We start from the raw sequence: 12,184 nt of genomic DNA, 5'->3' as shown, positions 1-12,184 counted from the left end.
GTTTTTTAACGCAAGGCATTTGTTGAACCGGTAGAGTTTTAACTATAGCTGTCGCTTACCTCAACTTGATCGTTTCATTGTATAGATTTTAACTTTTAACTAATGTCTTAAATAAATAACACCTTGTTTTATTTATTACTTGGGTTTTTCTATTTTGTCAGTTATGCTCTAAGTTTAAAATTTTAACATTATACGTAACAGCTACCACTGAATTGGCCACAGCTCTTCATCCAGTACAGTTAAATTGGAAAATGATAAGTCAATATATAGGCTATTCCAGTTCATCTATAGCCCATTATTTATTTTCAGTGGTGGGGGTCGGAACGTTGGTGTAAATCTACACTATTTCGAGTTCCATCTTCACGTTTTTGAAGGGTGACTTAACGTGTCAAAACTTAATCGGCTACACGATTTTTGATGCAGGGTGATCTACAAGATGGACTTTAAACCGCATCACTATTTGCGTGGTCTCTTTTATATATTGAGTGATTGTGTTTAAACCAATGTTGTTCCGTTTTGAACATTGCACGTTGTTATTTTAATATTTTCCAGCTCACTTTTTAAATAACAATAATAATCAGCTAGGCTAAAGTCATCTTGTGACTTTTATTGCCTTTAATTGTGTAGAAGGGTGGTGAGCGTTACCGATTCAAACAATAATTTTACAAATTCAATTGAATATTATATAATTGTGGTAAAAGAGCAAACACGAAAGGCACGATAAAATGCAATTTCATTTATTTTTTTGGGTATTCAAAATAAACCATTAGCGACCGATTTCAGATTTTTGCGCATTACAAACAAATTGAATTTTTGTAATTTTTCAGTTAGCTTAGAGAAAATATTATGTCATCAATCTGGTAAATTGTTTAAAAAATATTTCTTGAATATGAGAAAGGTCTCGAGATTAACGAAATAATATTGTAGATCTAATCGTGACTGTAAAGTGTCGACATTTTATCGATTAAGATGTCATAGGTAGTTATTATAACAGTAAAATATTATTAAAATACAATACATATTTTAATGCACCTGTGCGTGTTATCTTAAACCGAATAATAAAAAAATCAACTTTGTGTTAATTACGTGATATTTTACCTTTTATTTCGTAAAATAATTAAAAACATATTTTGGTAGCTCTCCCGGAAATCGTAAACATGTTACGGTGATGTATTTTATTTACCAGAAATAAAACAAACAAACACTGTATCTTAGCTCTTAGCAACATTTCCTACCTCTGCAACTAAAAAGTTCAGTACTTCCTCTGTGATCCACAAAGATATTGCAGTGTCGACGTAGCACAGCTCCTTCAGCGAGGGCAAAGGCAGTTTCTTATCCATCTTGAATAAAGCAACACTGTAACCACCAACATCAATTGAAGACCATGAAGTCCACATAAAGAATGCTGTAGAAGGACCTTCACAGATTAGATGATGGTTCAACTCTTATATTGGCCATTTTATGACGAATCCCTTCCCGGGGATTAGGACAGGCTTTGAATAAAAAATCTAACTTTTAGTAATACTGCCGTGTTGGTTTTTTAATTTTATTTTGGTGACAGAAACTTAGGTAAATATTTGGGATATTTAAATTGCATATGTCGTTATGTAATAATGAAAAGTCCTAATCGTCTTTTGGGTTATTACTCTGACCTATTGCATTTTGACCAATATCCTCAATTTTACTATAATGATAAATATTATCTGCTTGTCTTCTTTCAGCGTCTACCATGAAAGAAAGCTAGAGTCAATGTGATTTTCCGTAGAAATTTTAGCTACTAAGGTTTCCATATACTTCATTGTATAATAATTGTTAATTGTACTTTATGTGTTAATAAACTGCATTTACCGTTACACGAAAAACCTTCACTACCATGTCAAGAAACACCCGTTCAATAGGATTATTCCCGACTTTTGTAATAAGGACAAAATTTCACTGGAGGTATGAAATCAACGCTCCTCTCTAATAACTATGTCGCAATAGCTAATGTTACATTCGTCTACTTTATCCATAAACGAAGCTTTGCCCGGGTAGCAAAGCGAACGTTGCTGAATGGTTGAGGTTTGGTTTTTTGGTAGATAAAGCGTTTTTAGTTTATTATTAACTATTCGTCTACGTTGATATTTAATATCTGCAACAACCAATTTTCAGCAGGAATATTGCTATATTGATATAAAACGTCTTTATAACATTTTTTAAAACTGAACTGCATGGGGATATTTTGTGGGTAATTTTGGTATAAACTGAACGTTATTTTTAAGTAAATAAATGTACCATAAATCTACTTAAATATTCATTATTCAAAGGAAGCTTATTTTTTTATAAATTAATTAAAAAGCCCAAATCACCCCTATTCGCTAAAATCGCTACCAAAAACAATAATCCCTTTCGGCAGCAGTCTTAACACCATGACCGTAAAATTTCCTTATTCGCTACCGAAACGAGTTTATATAGGTGTCGCAGAGACGCTGAAGTTTTCGGTAGCGAATACAGTCTAGCTGCAGAAGCAGAAGTTTAAGTAAAATATTGATACACGAAGTAACACGATTTATACCTAGAAGCAGACGACAAAGCTTTAGCGCCATTTCGCCATCTACACTCGTTTCCCTATCGTCCATACAAAACAATTGTTCAACCTGAGGTTAAGACCGCTTCCCATTTGATAAATCAAAAATAACGTAGCAATAACATTTCAGTAACGTAAACAACGAGGTTAGTTTATTGATATTAACTCAACGTTATTTATTAGTTATTAACTCAACTAATCTTTATCTCATTCAAACGCGTACCATTTTGCCTTGAAAACTTGTTATTCAATTACTGTGAATAAGCCATAAAATACATTATACTTATTATCCGCCCTAAAACCAAGATTTTGGTTATTTGTACCTTCGAAAAGGTTATTAATACTGAAACTAGTGCATATTATTTTTGTACTATGGCAAAAAAATTGTTAGCTAACGTTTCGCGGAAAACTAACTCCTCTTGAACACGGCCAACTTTGATCTCTCGCGCATCTCTTGTATGTAGCGCGAACAGCGCGTGATCAAAGTTGGCCGTGTCTGATCGTTAACCAAAGCAGCATTTGAAATTAACGGTGGAAACCAAAGCAGCATTTGAAATAAACGGTGGACACTTTAAACGAATAATCGAGTTGTAAGAGAAAAGAATAGTAAATAAAATTTAAATTTAAAACTAAATTCACTTATTTAGTTAGGGGTAAATATAAAATTAGTAGGTATTTGTTCAATTGGACAATAACTTAACAGTTAACCTAAGGCGACATACCGGCCTAGGCTCACAATCATTTTGGCTGCTTTGGCTTTGGCAATGGCAACATGCATGCAGGCAGGAATGAGGCCCAAATTAAACTAGAAGTGTTGCTAGTTACCATAGTTTTAAAGGTTTTTTTCGTGCATCTAGTAACATTTATAATAATTTTATATTTGAGGTGTTGTTTCCATTTGCTTTTAAACATACGTTTTGGGCTTAAGAATACTTATTGAGTGTATTCAAACTTTCGAAGTGTAGTTTAACGGTATTTGCCTGTTATAAAGGATCAAAATACACCATGTAAAGCCTCGATTACACTTCAAAATTCCTTGATCCTAATTAGCTGTAAACAAAACCTTGCCCAACTAATTGCATAGTGCGCAAACAAATAATTGTGTTTTGGTATCATGAATTGTAAAACTATCATATTCACACTTCGCAATTATAAATTGTTTACAACTAATAATTGTTAAGCGCAAATGCACCTTATGGCTGTTGCCATCTCTTTAATGAAGTGTTATCGCTTTCAAAAAAACACCACGTTACTTTATATTAATTATAAATTAAGTTTGGTTTTGAAGGTGACTTGTCATGTTCAATATTTCCTTTCAACAGCTAAACTGATTTTTTATTTCATTTTAGGGATTTTTATTACCTGGAATTTATTCCAGAACTAGTTTTTGATTCACGATACTTGTTTATTTACCCTTGCTCAAGCCCAGAACCTAAAATTAACTTGAGAAATGATAAATATAGATTTAAAGGAGTCAAGATGAACAGGTTAATTAGTTTCGTAAATTCAATAATGTAACGAAAATGAAAAAAACTGAAATACAACAGGAATATTTTCATATCAACGAATACTTTCCACACTCAGAGCCTCTTTTTATAAACTATAACCCCAGGAGCCTGGTACATGGGTCAATAGACCCAGAAGCTCCCATGAGTATGGACTGCAAATCCAGTGACCACTGACCACCCTAGCCCCACAGATAGGGACAGTATATATAATACAGGAGGATGATGACAATAATAGCTAAAAAAGTATTTGAGGGAGAGTTCAATTACACATGTTTCTACTGAAGGAACTCCTGCGAGCTGCTTTATAGCAGAACCCAGTTTAAAATATAATAAAAACTAAGCTGACGTTGGGTCTAGTCTTCTGTGGCCATTATTCCGAACTTAATAATATAAGGAGATTGCCAAATTGGCCCAGAAATATTTCAACTTACTTCAAGGAAATATACTTCAAGTTTGAGATTAAATAAAGTTTTTCACTCTGAGCCAAAATTCTAAACATTTTTCTTGAAATATAATTCCAAGTTGTTAAATTAATGTTAGGTTAGGGTAAAATAAGCTTTCATATATAGAGATGGTCAAATTGGTCCAGAAATATTCCATCTACCTTTAATTTTTATCTTGAAGCGGGAGAAAATATACTTGAAGCTGGAGATTAAATAATTTTTTTCACCCTGAGCCAAAATTCTAAACATTTTTCTTGAAATATAATTCCAAGTTGTTAAATTAATGTCAGCTTAGGGTAAAATAATCCAAATTTTACCAATATTTAAAATTTGCCTGTTTTATTTGAAGTAAAATGCAAATTTCTGAGTATATATAAAATACAGGAAGACAATAGCTAAACAAATAGTTGAGGGAGGGTTCAATTATAAATAATTATTTTGAAGGAGCTCCTGCGAGCAGAAGCTGCAGAACTCAGTTTAAAATAAAATAGAGGATTATATTTTAAGCCGGGTTCTGCTATTCAGCAGCTTGCAGGAGCACCTTCAGTAGAAATATTCGTAATTGAACTCCGTCAACAACTTCTTTGCTTAAAGTTGTTACATAACGTTTAACTCTTTGGGAGTTACAAGTTAGTCATTTAAATTACCTGATTATGAAAATATTGTAAGAAAAAATATTTTTTGTAAATAAAAATAAAGTTCTTTCTAAGTGTTGTATATGTAAGCACTGTATAGCTATAGTTAATCAATTGGCCGCATGAGGGCGCTAGAAGGTAGAGGTAGTCGGGCAGACGGCACGCGGGAACAAGGATTCACCACATTGTTGTTATCTCTTCAGTTATTAAACTTTACTATGTTCTTAATTTAACTTGTGTGATAGTTTTGAGTTATTTCAAACAAAGTTAAGACATAACACTGGCGACGGAGATTCTTTTCACCTCATTTACGATACGGCATTTTACTTAGAAGTTATTTCTCTTTTCTCACGTTGAAGCCTTGGTCCGTCTCGCTATTTTAATGGCGTTCGCCCTGCAAACCTTTCCCCCGTTTTCGGTCCACTCGGAGCCGCTTAACGTTGGTCTTCGTTGGAAGAAGTGGCTCACTCGTTTTGAGCGTTTTCTCATCGTAGTGGCTGTCAACGACGATTCCGTGAAACGTGCAGCCCTATTGCACTATGCTGGAGAAGAGGTATGCGATATTTTTGATACATTGCCTGATACTGGCACTGCTGCGGAATATGCAAAGGCTAAAGCGGCACTCAACAAGTATTTTACGCCGTTGGTAAATGTCAATCACGCTATATTTGTATTTCGGCAAGCCGTACAAAATGAAAATGAGGCAATAGATGATTATTGCACACGTTTACGTATATTAGCTACCGACTGCTCGTTTACTGATTTGGATGCTGAAATTAAAGCGCATATAATACAAACTTGCCGATCCTCCTCTCTTCGACGCCGAGCTCTTCGTGATCCAACCCTCACGTTAACTGGTCTACTTGATTTAGCTCGATCTTTGTCCTTGGCAGATGCCCATGCCGCTTCGATGGAGAAACAAATACAGTCACTGAAACTTCATACACCGCACGCGACTAATTCAATATCACACCCTATCGTGAACAGAGTACAAACTCAATCTGGACATTTTTCCCGTTCCTGTTACAATTGTGGCAATCCATACCCACACGATGGCGAATGTCCAGCGAAAAACAGGCATTGTCATTTTTGCGGTCTTAAGGGCCACTACGGAAAACTGTGCGGGAAGAAAAAACATTCGGATGCTAGCGGTAATAATCAGGGCAACAAAAACGACAATCGAGGTCGTAACCGAAATGGTCGCCGTAGACACAATGCTAACAGGTGGGATAAGACTAAAGCCGAGAAAAAATGCTCCACCGTCAGCAGTACCGAGTTAAAGTCGAACACTCGCACAAAAGAGAGTAGTGATTCAGATTCTTCTACGTTTACGTTGTCTACGCTGTCCACGTCACCTAGTGGTAGACCTCAGGTCGATATAAAAATTAATGACACCGTTGTTACGTGCCTCATTGATTCTGGAGCTGATATCAACCTTTTACCTAAAGCAAGTTTTCTGAAAATAGGCCCACTGCTGAACCTTAAGAACACATCTAAGAGAGTTTTCACTTATGGCTCTGATGTGCCCTTGAAATTAGATGGCAAGTTCGAAGCTACCCTTCAGTTTAACACCACACGTCTTAAAGCAGATGTTTATGTCATGAATTCCAGACACGGACAACCTGTACCAGTATTAAGCTATACAACTAGCTCAGATCTTCACCTTTTGCAAACGATTAACACAATTAACGCTGATTCTCATATTTTTGAGGAATACAAAGAGCTTTTCATTGGCATCGGTAAAATGAAAAATTTGCAAGTTAAATTGCACATCAATCCAACGGTTAAGCCAGTGGCTCAACGTCATCGACGTATACCTTTACACATGCGGAAACCGCTCGAAGTGGAGTTCCAGTCTCCCGTGGACCAAGATGTGATTGAAACAGCTACTGGACCAACACCTTGGGTATCTCCACCGGGTCTTGTCCCTCGCCCTAAAGCTGATAAGCCGGGTGCACTTCGATTATGCATCGACATGCGCTGTTCCAATAAAGCAATTGCTCGAGAAAGACACGTCACGCCGACATTCGAAGATATCTTTATCAAACTCTGTGGCGCTAAATATTTTTCCAAAATTGATCTTAAAAATGGCTATCACCAACTGGAGCTTCATCGTGATAGCCGAAGCATTACTACATTTTCGACCCACAAAGGGCTATACCGGTATAAGCGTTTGAACTTTGGAGTTTGTTCAGCCGCCGAGATTTTCCAAAATGTAATCGAACAAGTTATCAGCGATATCGAGAATGCCGAAAATGTAAGTGACGACCTCATCGTCTTTGGAGTGACCCCAGAAGAGCACGATTCGGCTCTAAAACAAGTTTTAAATCTTTTGAAAGAGTATGGATTTACCCTCAATAAACGAAAGTGTGAATTTGGAAAAACAAGTATAACGTTCTTCGGCCACACATTTGGCCAAAACGGATGCGCCCCCGAAGATCGGAAAGTTAAAGCCTTTGCGATGCGTCGCCGCCAACTTGCGCCAAGGATGTCCGGAGTTTTCTCGGAATGCTCAACTACTGCTCTCGCTACATTCCTAACTTGACCACCATCGTTGAGCCCCTTCGATTACTTACCAGGAAAAAGACATTATTTCGGTGGACCAGCTAGGAAGAGTCAGCCTTCAATGCGGCTAAGAAAGCTATTACGAATAACCCAATCCTTAGGTATTTCAATCCGGAGTTAAGTACATATCTGACAGTGGACGCCAGCCCTGTTGGACTTGGCGCAATCTTGTCACAGGAAGATTCCGACGGGAACGTGTCTATTGTTTCCTATGCAAGCAAAGCACTCACAGATGTAGAGACACGGTATTCTCAGGTTGAAAAGGAGGCGCTCGCTCTAGTTTGGGGAGTGGAACACTTCCGCTTATATCTATTCGGCGCAAAGTTTACAGCGATCACCGACCACAAAGCGTTGGAATAGAGCGTTGGGGTCTCCGTCTACAGCGTTATGATTTTCAAGTACAGTATCGGAAGGGTTGTGATAATCCTGCGGACTTTCTTTCGCGCCATCCTATCGAAGTTGACGCCACCAAACCTCTGCGCCTCAGTATGGTTGCCGAAAATTTTGTTTCACAAGTGTGCGCTCTCACAACGCCACACGGCTTAACCATAGACGACATCCTTAAAGTAAACACTACGGATAACACCATGCAACTTGCGTTGAAATATATCCAAACTAATTGCTGGGATGTATCTACAGCTAGGAAAACGGCTGGAATTGATATTGAATTCCTGGTGGCACTGATGAAAGTCAGGAACCAGCTAAATGAGAAAAATGGAGTAATGCTTAAGGATCAGAAACTGGTCATCGCTCCTCCGCTCCAGGATCGTATCTTGAGACTCGCTCACGAAGGGCATCAAGGGATAGTTAAAACCAAGTCGATGGTTCGTAAAAAAGTTTGGTTTCCAGGTATCGACGAAAGAATTGAGAAAATGATTCGAAATTGTTTGCCATGTCAAATCACCGGAACTTCACCTCCAGTTGCGCCTCTGGTCCCTTCTGAACTACCAAATTATGCTTGGCAATGTATATCTCTTGATTATCACGGTCCGTTACCTGACGCAAGCTATCTACTTGTAATGACTGACGAATATTCCCGATTTCCAGTCGTCGAACGAGTCTCGTCGACATCTTTCGTGGCTGCTCATCCCATATTACTTAAAACCTTCGCGACCTTTGGCATACCAGAAGTGTGCAAAACAGACAACGGTCCACCGTACAATGGCCACGAATTCTCCAACTTTTCAAGAGAAATAGGTTTCCGTCATAAGAAGATAACGCCGAGATGGCCCCAAGCCAATGGGATGGTTGAACGTTTTATGCGATCATTGGGTAAGGTTCTCCAAACGTCTCGCGTGGAAGGCACTGATTGGAAGAGCGACATTCACACATTCCTTTTGAACTATCGTTAAACCCACATTCCACCACGGAAGTTGCCCCGGCAGAATTACTCTTTGGTCGATCAATTCGGTCAAAAATACCTGACGCTCGTGTACCTACGATGGTACCAAATACCAAAACCCTCCGAGAAAAAGACGCTACTAAAAAGGAAAAAGCCAAGATCTATACTGATCAAAAACGACGAGCTCAGCAATCACATTTGAAGGTTGGTGATTCGGTGCTCGTGAAACAAGAAAAACGACACCGATTGACAACAAAATTTGATCCTAAGCCGATGACAATCACTCAAGTGAAAGGAACTATGATCACTGCTCAGAATAAAGATCGCCGTATAACGCGAAACGTGGCCCATTTCAAACGCTATGATGGTGGCACATTGAATGACACTGATTCTGATGACACTGATGATGATTACCCACGAGCGATTCAAGCGCCAAATGCTGCTGGTGCGCCCCCTTCATTACCACGGTACAACCTCCGACGTGATAGACGCCCCCCGAGACGTCTCATCAATGAAATTTAGTTTAACTCAAAAGTGACTTTTTTATACCGAAAACTGTTTAAAAAATTAACAAAAAGGGTAATTGTTGTATATGTAAGCACTGTATAGCTATAGTTAATCAATTGGCCGCATGAGGGCGCTAGAAGGTAGAGGTAGTCGGGCAGACGGCACGCGGGAACAAGGATTCACCACATTGTTGTTATCTCTTCAGTTATTAAACTTTACTATGTTCTTAATTTAACTTGTGTGATAGTTTTGAGTTATTTCAAACAAAGTTAAGACATAACACTAAGGCATACTGGTCTTTTTATTTAGAAACTGGCATTACAAACTAAACGGATAGGATTCATTTCAACGCGGATAATTTTAGTTATAATTATACGTAGATAAAATGGTTAATTAAACGGTAGACAAAATTTTTAATTAAACGGTAGATAAAATTGTTAATTAAACGTGATTTAAAACGTAGATATTTAGTAAAGAAAACGTTTTAAATACGTTGTTGTAACGTATTCAATACGTTGGGTTATAAACGTTTCAAATACGTTTATGGTAATAGCGTTGATAATTGGTTATTCTTTGTATATATATTAACGTTTTATTATACGTTACAAAACACGTCTAATCACCGGTCATCGCGCTATGTACTATCAACGTTTACCTTACAGCTTATTATCAACCGTTTAAAAACGGTTAAAAAACGAGATTTTGCTACCCGGGTGCCTATTTTATTCATATTTCTTTCATTTGTTCGTTTTTGAAACAACATGTATTTTGGTTCTGAAACATGGCCCGGTTAGTTCAACGTGTTCTATTATCAAACCAAATTTATCACCGTGCAAAACTGTTTTCATCATCCTCTGAATATCTAATAAAAGAGTTTATGGTTTCAAAACAACTTTCACCTTCAGCTAGAGCTCTAGTCCAATAATCTTGCTCAATAGGTAAGATTCATTACCGTTTGCTTGAAAAAAGGGAATTTTTTATAGAAATGTAAATGATTGGAAATGTTTTTCTTCGAAACCTTAGACTCGTATGATATTGTACGACTTAATAATATTTAAGGCATATTTTTCAACGTCAAATTTAATTAATTTCATTTTGATTTGTGTAGTTGATTAGATGGGTGACACTTTTATCTGTAAGATCCAAGAATGGATCCATCAGAAGTTGAAACAACTTTCTAAAAAGATATTTTTCTCTTTTCAAAGAAAAATGAAAACTTAGAGAATAAAAATCTTTAATATTGCCGTAAATATTTCTTTAACCTTATAAACACCTCGATCTCTATAGTAATCGCAAATAATCTCAATGAAATAATAAAATATCAAATTGTAAGAAACATTTCTTAACAAAAATTACACTGAAACTTAGGATTTATCTCAATAATCTTTCACTAGCACTCCCCATTGGCCTCAAATGAGGAAAAGTTCATTTCCCCCTCAAACAATCTTCGCTTCGTCTTTGACTATAATTCAAGTGAACCTCTCTAATCAATTGAAATACTAGGAAAAACTTTCTTAGAGTGCAATACCACTCAAATCGTTTAATACCCAAATCGTTTGGCTTAGAAAGTGTTTAACCGATGATTCCCTGCTTTAAAAAAGGAATATATAATTATATCTGTCCAAAAATTGTAATACCAAATAATATCTGACTAAATGTGAAATACCAAATATATGTCTAATAATAACAGCAAATCTGATCTAAGAGGTTTAATATCGGTTAAATCAGTAGCATCCTATCAGGGTTATCCCATATAATCTAGCTTAACATCAGTATTCCCACAGTTGTTTTTCTTCCTTCGTAGATATAAGTCGATTTATGTTTTAAAGAACATTTTGAAGTTTATAAAACAAACCCTTTTTAATCACATCTGGCACATTATAACGGTCATTATCTGGGTTTATTTGGGGAGATATCTTTTTAAAATACGGTAATTATTTTAAGATGATGTATGCAGATACGATATGGGCGTACTCCTAAGGGTAAATAGCTTTGACTTAACGATGTATTTACAATTTTACACTTATGTTCATTGTTCGGAATTTTACAACAACGTTTTGGAAAAGCAAAGAAGGCATCCGAATCAAATAAGGATTTTGTCCGTACGTGGTTTTTCATGCAAAATGCAAAATGAGATTTGAGGTGGATATTTTTTTATGTAATGTCATTTAATATGATGCAACTAAAGTTATTTTACAAAGGAGAATGTCTCGAAGTGGATGTTGTCAGGTACTAGTTATACAGTGTCAGATAATATGGGAGATGTCATTGTGTACGAAATATATGTTGGGAATATCACTAAGAAGATGTCATTACTAGCAATGTTACTAAGTGCAATGCCACTAGGTTCGATGTCCGTAAGAGGGATGTCACTAGATAGGATGTTACTAAGTTAGATGTCATTAGGTGCGATATCACTAAAAGAGAAAACAAAAGTTACAATGTCACTAATTGCATGTCTTTAATTAGTATATTTCTAAAGGCAAAGTCATTTGTTACTATATCGATAAGAAGAATATCTGTAGGTAAATGTCACTTTGTACAAGATAACGATGAGGGATGTCACTCGGTACGATGCCACGAAGGCTTTGTCAGCTTAACCTCTCATTGCAATGCTT

This window comes from Leiobunum rupestre, chromosome 5, assembly GCF_980474605.1.
Source record: "Leiobunum rupestre chromosome 5, qqLeiRupe1.1.hap1, whole genome shotgun sequence".
Classification (NCBI taxonomy): Eukaryota; Metazoa; Arthropoda; class Arachnida; order Opiliones; family Sclerosomatidae; genus Leiobunum; species Leiobunum rupestre.
This window is presented reverse-complemented; position numbering follows the sequence as displayed.